Source organism: Tupaia chinensis, unplaced genomic scaffold (assembly GCF_000334495.1).
Source record: "Tupaia chinensis unplaced genomic scaffold, TupChi_1.0 Scaffold145396_1, whole genome shotgun sequence".
Lineage (NCBI taxonomy): Eukaryota > Metazoa > Chordata > Mammalia > Scandentia > Tupaiidae > Tupaia > Tupaia belangeri.
Window position 1 is genome coordinate 4,102,355 of NW_006205257.1, and position 9,367 is coordinate 4,111,721.

The following is a 9,367-nucleotide window of genomic DNA, read 5'->3' on the forward strand; positions in this document are numbered from 1 at the left end:
CCTCTCCCTCTTCTCCAACTCAAATACCACAGGTCAAAGCAATTACAACTAAGGGTGAGGAAGAAGCAAGATCAAAACCTCCAGTCAGTTTATTGCTCTGGCAGACCACAGACAGCTATCCACTGTGCTCACAAACCTGCCCAGCGCCCAGAAGGTTCAAAGGTGTCAAGGAGAGGAGGAGAAGAATGCAGACCTTGCATACTAAAGTGGTTCAGGCAGCAATGCGAGAGCAGGAGGCCAGAAAACCAAAGGGCTCAGTGTCCTGCTTGGGGCCCAGTGCATAGGTTCACCAGGAAACATTTGGATTTGCACTAAGGATGCTCAGATCACTAGCTGATTCCCTTAACATCCTCTAGACCAGCAAGAGTTTTCATGTTTGAAACAGAGACAAAACTTTAACTACTATTTGGCATCCCTGAGTGAGAAGAAGATCTCCCATCATTTTTTAAAGCTTGCCTTGAAAGTGCAATAACAGCAACAACAACAAAGTGATCTTGAGAACGACTCTCCCATCCCAAGCTGACCACTTCCACCTCCCTCTCATAGGCACACAGTTACACAGGTGGGTGGGAATGTGAGCCTTATGATTGTTGTCCAATCAAGACATTTTCAAATCTTCTCAACTGAATTTCTCATGGAAACAAAATCTCATGTGAGATCCTCTCCTATGAAACCACTAAAAATGGGGCCGATCTGGCTAAAGCTAGGATAGGCACTGTGATGTCGAATCCCTCTCCTTTGCCTCTTTCCCCCCCAGGAGCATCTTTTTCTGTGCTGAGGTCATAGGAAACCCAGAACTATTCAGAATGCAGTGGAAAATGGTGAAGTGCGCCTCTTCTTGTAAAAAAACAAAGCATTAAAGACCCTAACGTGGAGGAGACTTAGTGTGCGTCTTAGAGACTACGTCCAGGTGCTTCTCCCTGGAGTCCAAAGCAGCCCTAATCATGTAGCACTTGCCATTGGAAACGGGAATTTCCAGGACTGGAGAAAGAACCATATAGCACAATCAGAGATCCTGATGCCAGAGGAACTGCTCCCAGGAGGCTGTCATATTCAGAGCTGTTTGCTCAGGCATCCTTCTCCAGAACCATTACACCAGTTTTCTTAGCTATGGACTGTGCCAACCTGGGACCCAGGAGAAATAAGAAAACACATTCAGGGACCAGCAGATGGTGTAGTGGTTACATTGCTGGACTCCCACATAGTCAACAGCAGTTCGAGTTCTGGACCCAATAGATTAACATTCACAGTGAGTGCATGTGCATGCGTGCCCAAAATCTCAAAAGGAGACTGGAGAAGAAGGTGTGGCCATCCCCCCCAAAGGGGTGATTTCTTGCTTTCTGTCTCTCTGTCTCTGTGTCTCTGGTGAGCACAAACACCCTACAGCAAAAACCTCTCTAAGGAAAAAAAAAAAAAAAGAATACACAGTCATTTGGATATGCATTGTGTGCTGACTATGTGGTGCTAGGCACTATTCCAGAACTGGAATTGACAGGGGTGTCACATATTGGCTAGATGTCCCCTCCTTCCAGTTTCCACTTCTGTGGCATTATGCTGGACACTGTTGGCATCCCACCCAGACCTCTGGCTTGTGCACCAGTCTAAAGAATGTGGCTCCTAACAGCTCGGTGAGCTCTTCTTTTAAGGATTGCCCTGGGTCTAAGTTTTCTCAGTCTTGGAACTATTGACACTTTTGATTCATATTATTTTTGTTGTGGGGAGTCTATGCTATATTGTAATATGTGTAGCAACATTCCTGTCCTCTGCCTACTTGGCACCTAGCTGTAACAACCAAAAAAGTCTTTAGCCATTGCTAAATATTCTCTGGAGGATGAGGGAACCTTGGACAAATTCGCCCCTGGATGAGAACCATTGCCTTAGCTGATGGGAGCCCTTACCTGGAGCACATATGAGGTTATGACTTCCTTCCAAGATGACCCAAGGCCAATGACTGAGTAGCCCCTGGGGCCAGCTTTGTAGCTCAGTAGTTAAGGGAGCTGGATCCCACATGACTCACCATTGTTTGGATCTTGACCTCAGAGGTTTGAAAAACAAGCTGGTTTTATGTGCATATGTGCCTAAAATCCTGACTGGGGAAAAAAAAAAAAGGAATAAGGTTTGTAGTATGATCATGCCCCATTGAGAGGTTTTTTTCCTTTCTCTCTTTCTCACTCTCTCCTCTCTCTGATGAGCACACATACTCTCTGACAATGGGGAAAAAAAAAAGAAGGAAAGAAAGAAAAGAAAAGAAAACCTAGTTACTGTCCTATCCTTAGGATAGGACAACTCTGGTGACAGTCACATTCCAGAGTTCTCTGTGGGTACAGGCTAAGGCTAGATTTCAACTGAACTTACCTTTGTGTAGCTTCTTCCCTTATCCTATTCAGTTTCCCCCAAAGAACTCATATCACAGCCTGTTTGCTGTGTGGTTGGAGCCATTCAACTGATCCTGTCCAATGAAATGTGATGTACAAAAGTGAGGCACACCCTTTCTAGGCCTTGTCTCTAACATCTCTCAAAATAGTCTATAGCTCACTTCTATTTATTTATTTTTCAATTACTCTTTCTTTTAGTTTACCACATGGCTGGACTGGAAAGTCTACAAGATGATAGATATAATATAGAAGCAACTTGAACTTCTGAGTCACCACTTGAAATAAACCTCCCAGAATTCCCTATGGGTTTTGAGAAAGAAATGAACTTTGCTTAATACTTATCTTCACTACTAGGAAGTAAGATCCCTGAAGGCAGGAACATTGTCTTTTTGTATGTAGTGTTTGTATTAGTCAGGGAAATCCATGTTTGCTCCTGTAACAAAATTCCCCCGACCAATGGCTAAACACAGTAAAAAATACATCTGGACTATTACCACTCAAATGCAAGGTACCATTGTTTCTTACATAGATTATTGCAATGGCCTTCTACATGGCACTACTCTTTGAGAACCCTCCCTTGGTTCCCATCTTTTTCAGAGTAGAAGCCTATGGACCTTAACTTACTTGGCTCACCACCTTTCACTCAGCTTCATCTTTCACTATCCTGACTTGTTCACCAATTTCAAACATGCCAAAAGAACCCCATATTCAGAGTTTTGTATTTTTTTTTCTTTTTTTCCTTTCTTTCTTTTTTCCTTTTTTGGCTATAATATTCATGTCACTAATATCCTCATAGTCCATACCCTTACTGCATTCAGGTCTCTCCTGCAATGTCTCTTGTCAGAAAGGACTACACTGACCACAGCTACACCCTCAGCCCAGTCCCTCACTGCCCTCTCTCTCTGTTGGGGTCACTAAGTGTATTGTCACCCTCCCCTCCACTGGAATGTAAGCCCGTGAGGGCAGTGACTTTAGTTTTTAGTCCATTTTTGTTTGAGAGATCACAGAGCAGGCCTTCAATGTACATGTGTTGAATGAAAGAAAGATTTAATAGGACTGTAGAATCATAAAAACATGAAGCTTATATTTAAGAATTATTTAATTTTATTTATTGTGATGATTATTATTCAATTTGTTATAGGGCACATGAGCTTACCAGAGAGAGACAGTGGAAGAAAAAGTAAAAAAAAGAAAGCCACCAGGTCCAGAACTCAAACCACAGTTGACCATGTGAGAGTCCAGTGCCTTAACTACCATGCCACCTGCTGGTCCCCATATGAGAGATTTATTTTTTAATTTAAGTTTATTTCTTTAATGAGTAAGAGACAGGGAGAAAGAGAAGCACTCTCAGCAGAGTTTTATACCACACAACTTCCTTTCCCAGCCCTTCTGGATAGCCACGATTGTAGATGTGCATGTCCAGCAAGAACAGACCTTCGATGAATCCAGAATCACTTGAATGGCATGTTACTGCTGCATCGTAAGAATCTGTATAGGATTGGGCTATACGATAGCGTATAATAAAAAACAAAACCTGACCTGAAGTTGGGGTAAGACAAAACTTCACTGAGGTCATTTGAGCTTGGGGCTGCCATTTTGACTGTCACAAATGCCACTGATGAGCTCTAAGCCTTCAGGGTGTGCTGTGAACTCAGGAAGGCATGAACCCTCTAGCCACCAAAGCAGGGGTAAGATTCTGGACCGACTTTGCCTCTGTGTGGCTATTGTGACTCTACTTCTTTCCAAGCCTTTATAAAGTAGTATTTTCCTCCCATATATACCCCATGGCCAGAGATAGCTCAATGTGTTCCCAGTATGAGGCATCTCCCTGCCCGACGTGGCTGTGGAATTGGCAATTTAGGGCGGTCTTTTTTGTTCTACAGAACTGCCCTCCCTCCTAGAGGCAGCTGAGGGAAACAGGAACCGGTCTCTGAACAGATAAGCTGGGTCAATCTGACTTTCTGCCTTGGGAATATAAAGTCAAAAACATGAAAATTGCTGAGTGTATAGAATTGTTCAGAGGAGAATTCTGAGGTGGAATAGATTATAAAGCAGATTTCAGTGCTAATTATAATTGAAATCAGTAACTTCAAGGGAATATGGACAAGTCCCACAAGATTATGGGGAGACTGAAACAGAACACATAAGGAAGAAGTCATGCCCTGTGTGTCCTCTGCAGCATAGAAGTGAGGGCTCCTATGGGCACACTTGCATGTGACCAGATCATACAGGGTCAACTGGAGTGTATTCACACATCCACATCCCAGCTATAGGAACAGCAGGGCCCCTGTCCACACTGAGAAGCAAAGTCACACACAGAAGAGCAAAGATTCAATCCCCCTGGTTCACCTTGTGGGAAAGTCTGATGAGAACAGGGTAGGAAAGAAGCAGTGAGACACACAGCATGAGGTCATTGGGAAGAGTGTGGGACTAAATTAAAGTGTTAAATGACATTGGCACACGCTGGCCTCTTGGTAGACTCACATCAGGTGATATACCTCCTAATTACATCTCTCATGGAAAGAGCTATGTATGGGAGAGGCTTTCTCTGCCTGGGCTTTGAATGAGTTGGCCTGAAAGAAAGTTCTCTAGGCCCTTTTTAATACCAGAGAGCTTAGGCCCTGTGAGGACACAGCATATGGAACAAAGAGTAATGAAAAAAAGAGAAATAATGCCCAGCTGCAGTAGGTGTGCTGGCGACTGCTGCTGGGCAGTCAGAGGCCACACAGGAGGCCTGGGTACCATTGGCCTTTCTGATTTTTTTGAGAGATTCTTGCTCTATGCTATAGGGCACATGTACTCACCAGAGAGACAGAAAGTGAGAAATCACCCACCCTCCCACCCACCCCCTCCCCAGGAGAATGGCCACACCGCAATCCCTTCTTTTCTGTTCTCCTCTCGGGATCTTGGGCACACACACCCATAAGTGCCCAGCATGAGTTTTAAACTGCCAAGTCCAGGACTCAAACCACGTCAACTAAGTGTGCCCATGGTTGTCCTCACTACTGTGCCGCAATGGGAGTCCAGCTATGTATCCATTATGCCATCTGCTGGTCCTCCATTGGCCTTCCTAAGAGCTAGTATGGTGGCACATTAATGTAATTCCAGTTACTTCACCCAGAGGCAAAAGGATCATAAGTTCATGGCCAACACAGAAAACAGCAAACTGTCTGGAAGAGCCAGGTGTGATAACATGTGTCTGTAATCCCAACTACTTGGGAGGCTGAGGCAGGAGGATTGTAACATGGTGAAACCATTCTAGTCTGTTCCATTGCTAATAGCAGAAAATGCCTAAAACTAGGTGATTTATAAAATTAGTGGCTTTAGTTCATGGTTTGGAGTCCAAGGGCCAGGGGCCACCTCTAATGAGGGTCTTCTGTCTAAATGACATCATGGTTCGGAGTAAGAGAGTCTGTGCTCCGTGTGTCTCTCCTGGTCTTATTCCCCCTCTATCACCAGAAGCCAATCACAGGAGCCTCCTGTAATCACTTAATCCCTCCCTAAGGCCTCACCTTTTGACAACACAAAGGTGTTAAGCTTCCTCTGAATATCTTCAGAACCAAATCTCAAAACATCAATTTCATGAGGACATGAACCATAGCAAAGATTGTCTTTAGGAAAACAATTTTAAAAAAAGAAAGAAAGAAAGAGAAGGAAGATTGTTGGCGTGGTGGAGCTGAGGTCAAAGCACAGCAAAGACTGAATTGGGACCACGCAAGCCAAATGCAAGTTTCGTTCATAAGGAAGAAGTAAAGACAGAGATCAGACTGTGGGAAGACTGCTAATGACCATGCGGTTGATACTGATAGTATTAAATAATTAACACATTTTGTTTTGAGAACTGGCTGCATGGCTCTGAATTTTGTCCTCTTATCTCTATATGAGATTACCGCTCAGTATAGAGAAAGGAAAAGGAAGCAGATATGCTAAAAGTATCAACATTTAGAACAGTTAGAGCTAATGTTTATTGAACAGTAATCGCGTAGCAGGTAATCTTGTAAGCAGTGAACATTTTAATCCTCTCAACAGGCCTGTTGTGGTAGGTGCTATTAAATAAAATTGATTATGCAGATAAAGAAACTGAGGACACAAAGCAGAATGGAAAATAGGAAGGGAGAGAAAATTCCAGGGCTGGCCTTGTAGTTTGGTGGTTAAGGGAACCAGATCTCAAATGGCCTAGAGCAGTTCAAATCCTAGAATGTGAGTATGTGTGCCCCAAATCCCAATAGGATGCAGAAATGAAAGAGAAGGAATTGAGGTATGACCATGTCCCACTGTCTCGCTCTTTCTTTTACTGGCAAGTGCACACACCCTTGGGCTATTATTATTATTATTTTTTTAATTCTAGAACTAAGCAATTCACTAGTTTTAAACTGCATGCTGTTCTGAGTAGAGTGATGGTATCTTAACACCATGTGACTCCATCTTGGTTGGCACATGAATCATCCTTTTGTCTGGGGGCATCCATGTTGTCTATACTACTTACTCTTTAGGGACTTAGTAACCATCTTGGTTATCAGATTGAGGAAACATTCAGTACTATCTGCAGTTCCAGATCCCTTTAGGAGGTCTTGGGAACCTGTGCAAATAAGGGAGAACTACTTATTTTACTCTTAATTTATGATCACTTAACTGAAAAAGAAGACAAGAAGACATCCTTTTGGGCTACCAGATAGTGTGGTGATTAAGGTCCTAGATCCCACATGCCTGAGTACATGGTTCAAATACTGGACCTGGTGGCTTGAGAAACATGCCAGGCATGTGTGTGTACATGCCCACAATCTTGAGAGTATGGAGCCACCCAGGGGATGATTTCTCACTTTGCCTCTTTCTGTCTCTGTCTCTGTCTTTGTCTCTGTCTCTGTCCAGCAAGCACACCCCCTCTATAGTAAAAATCTTTAAAAAAAAAAAAAAGACACCCCTTTCATGCATTTGGTGAGTTCCCTATGTATTCCACTCCATCACAGTCAGGCAAGACTTGTTAGACATGCAAAACAAAACATCCTGGGAACCAGCAGTTAGCGTAATGGCTATGTCGCTGGACTCCCACGTAGTCGACCACGGTTCGTGTCTCGGACCCGGTGGCTTAAAACTCACGCCGGGCGCGTGTGCGTGCGTGCCCAAGATCCCGAGAGGAGAATGGAGGAGAAGGGATTGCGGTGTGACCATCCCCCCTGGGGGGTGATTTCTCACTTTTTGTCTCTATGTCTCTCTCTGTCTGTCTGGCGAGCGCACGCACCCTACAGTGAAAATCTCTTGTCCTCTGCAGCATAGAAGTGAGGGCTCCTATGGGCACACTTGCATGTGACCAGATCATACAGGGTCAACTGGAGTGTATTCACACATCCACATCCCAGCTATAGGAACAGCAGGGCCCCTGTCCACACTGAGAAGCAAAGTCACACACAGAAGAGCAAAGATTCAATCCCCCTGGTTCACCTTGTGGGAAAGTCTGATGAGAACAGGGTAGGAAAGAAGCAGTGAGACACACAGCATGAGGTCATTGGGAAGAGTGTGGGACTAAATTAAAGTGTTAAATGACATTGGCACACGCTGGCCTCTTGGTAGACTCACATCAGGTGATATACCTCCTAATTACATCTCTCATGGAAAGAGCTATGTATGGGAGAGGCTTTCTCTGCCTGGGCTTTGAATGAGTTGGCCTGAAAGAAAGTTCTCTAGGCCCTTTTTAATACCAGAGAGCTTAGGCCCTGTGAGGACACAGCATATGGAACAAAGAGTAATGAAAAAAAGAGAAATAATGCCCAGCTGCAGTAGGTGTGCTGGCGACTGCTGCTGGGCAGTCAGAGGCCACACAGGAGGCCTGGGTACCATTGGCCTTTCTGATTTTTTTGAGAGATTCTTGCTCTATGCTATAGGGCACATGTACTCACCAGAGAGACAGAAAGTGAGAAATCACCCACCCTCCCACCCACCCCCTCCCCAGGAGAATGGCCACACCGCAATCCCTTCTTTTCTGTTCTCCTCTCGGGATCTTGGGCACACACACCCATAAGTGCCCAGCATGAGTTTTAAACTGCCAAGTCCAGGACTCAAACCACGTCAACTAAGTGTGCCCATGGTTGTCCTCACTACTGTGCCGCAATGGGAGTCCAGCTATGTATCCATTATGCCATCTGCTGGTCCTCCATTGGCCTTCCTAAGAGCTAGTATGGTGGCACATTAATGTAATTCCAGTTACTTCACCCAGAGGCAAAAGGATCATAAGTTCATGGCCAACACAGAAAACAGCAAACTGTCTGGAAGAGCCAGGTGTGATAACATGTGTCTGTAATCCCAACTACTTGGGAGGCTGAGGCAGGAGGATTGTAACATGGTGAAACCATTCTAGTCTGTTCCATTGCTAATAGCAGAAAATGCCTAAAACTAGGTGATTTATAAAATTAGTGGCTTTAGTTCATGGTTTGGAGTCCAAGGGCCAGGGGCCACCTCTAATGAGGGTCTTCTGTCTAAATGACATCATGGTTCGGAGTAAGAGAGTCTGTGCTCCGTGTGTCTCTCCTGGTCTTATTCCCCCTCTATCACCAGAAGCCAATCACAGGAGCCTCCTGTAATCACTTAATCCCTCCCTAAGGCCTCACCTTTTGACAACACAAAGGTGTTAAGCTTCCTCTGAATATCTTCAGAACCAAATCTCAAAACATCAATTTCATGAGGACATGAACCATAGCAAAGATTGTCTTTAGGAAAACAATTTTAAAAAAAGAAAGAAAGAAAGAGAAGGAAGATTGTTGGCGTGGTGGAGCTGAGGTCAAAGCACAGCAAAGACTGAATTGGGACCACGCAAGCCAAATGCAAGTTTCGTTCATAAGGAAGAAGTAAAGACAGAGATCAGACTGTGGGAAGACTGCTAATGACCATGCGGTTGATACTGATAGTATTAAATAATTAACACATTTTGTTTTGAGAACTGGCTGCATGGCTCTGAATTTTGTCCTCTTATCTCTATATGAGATTACCGCTCAGTATAG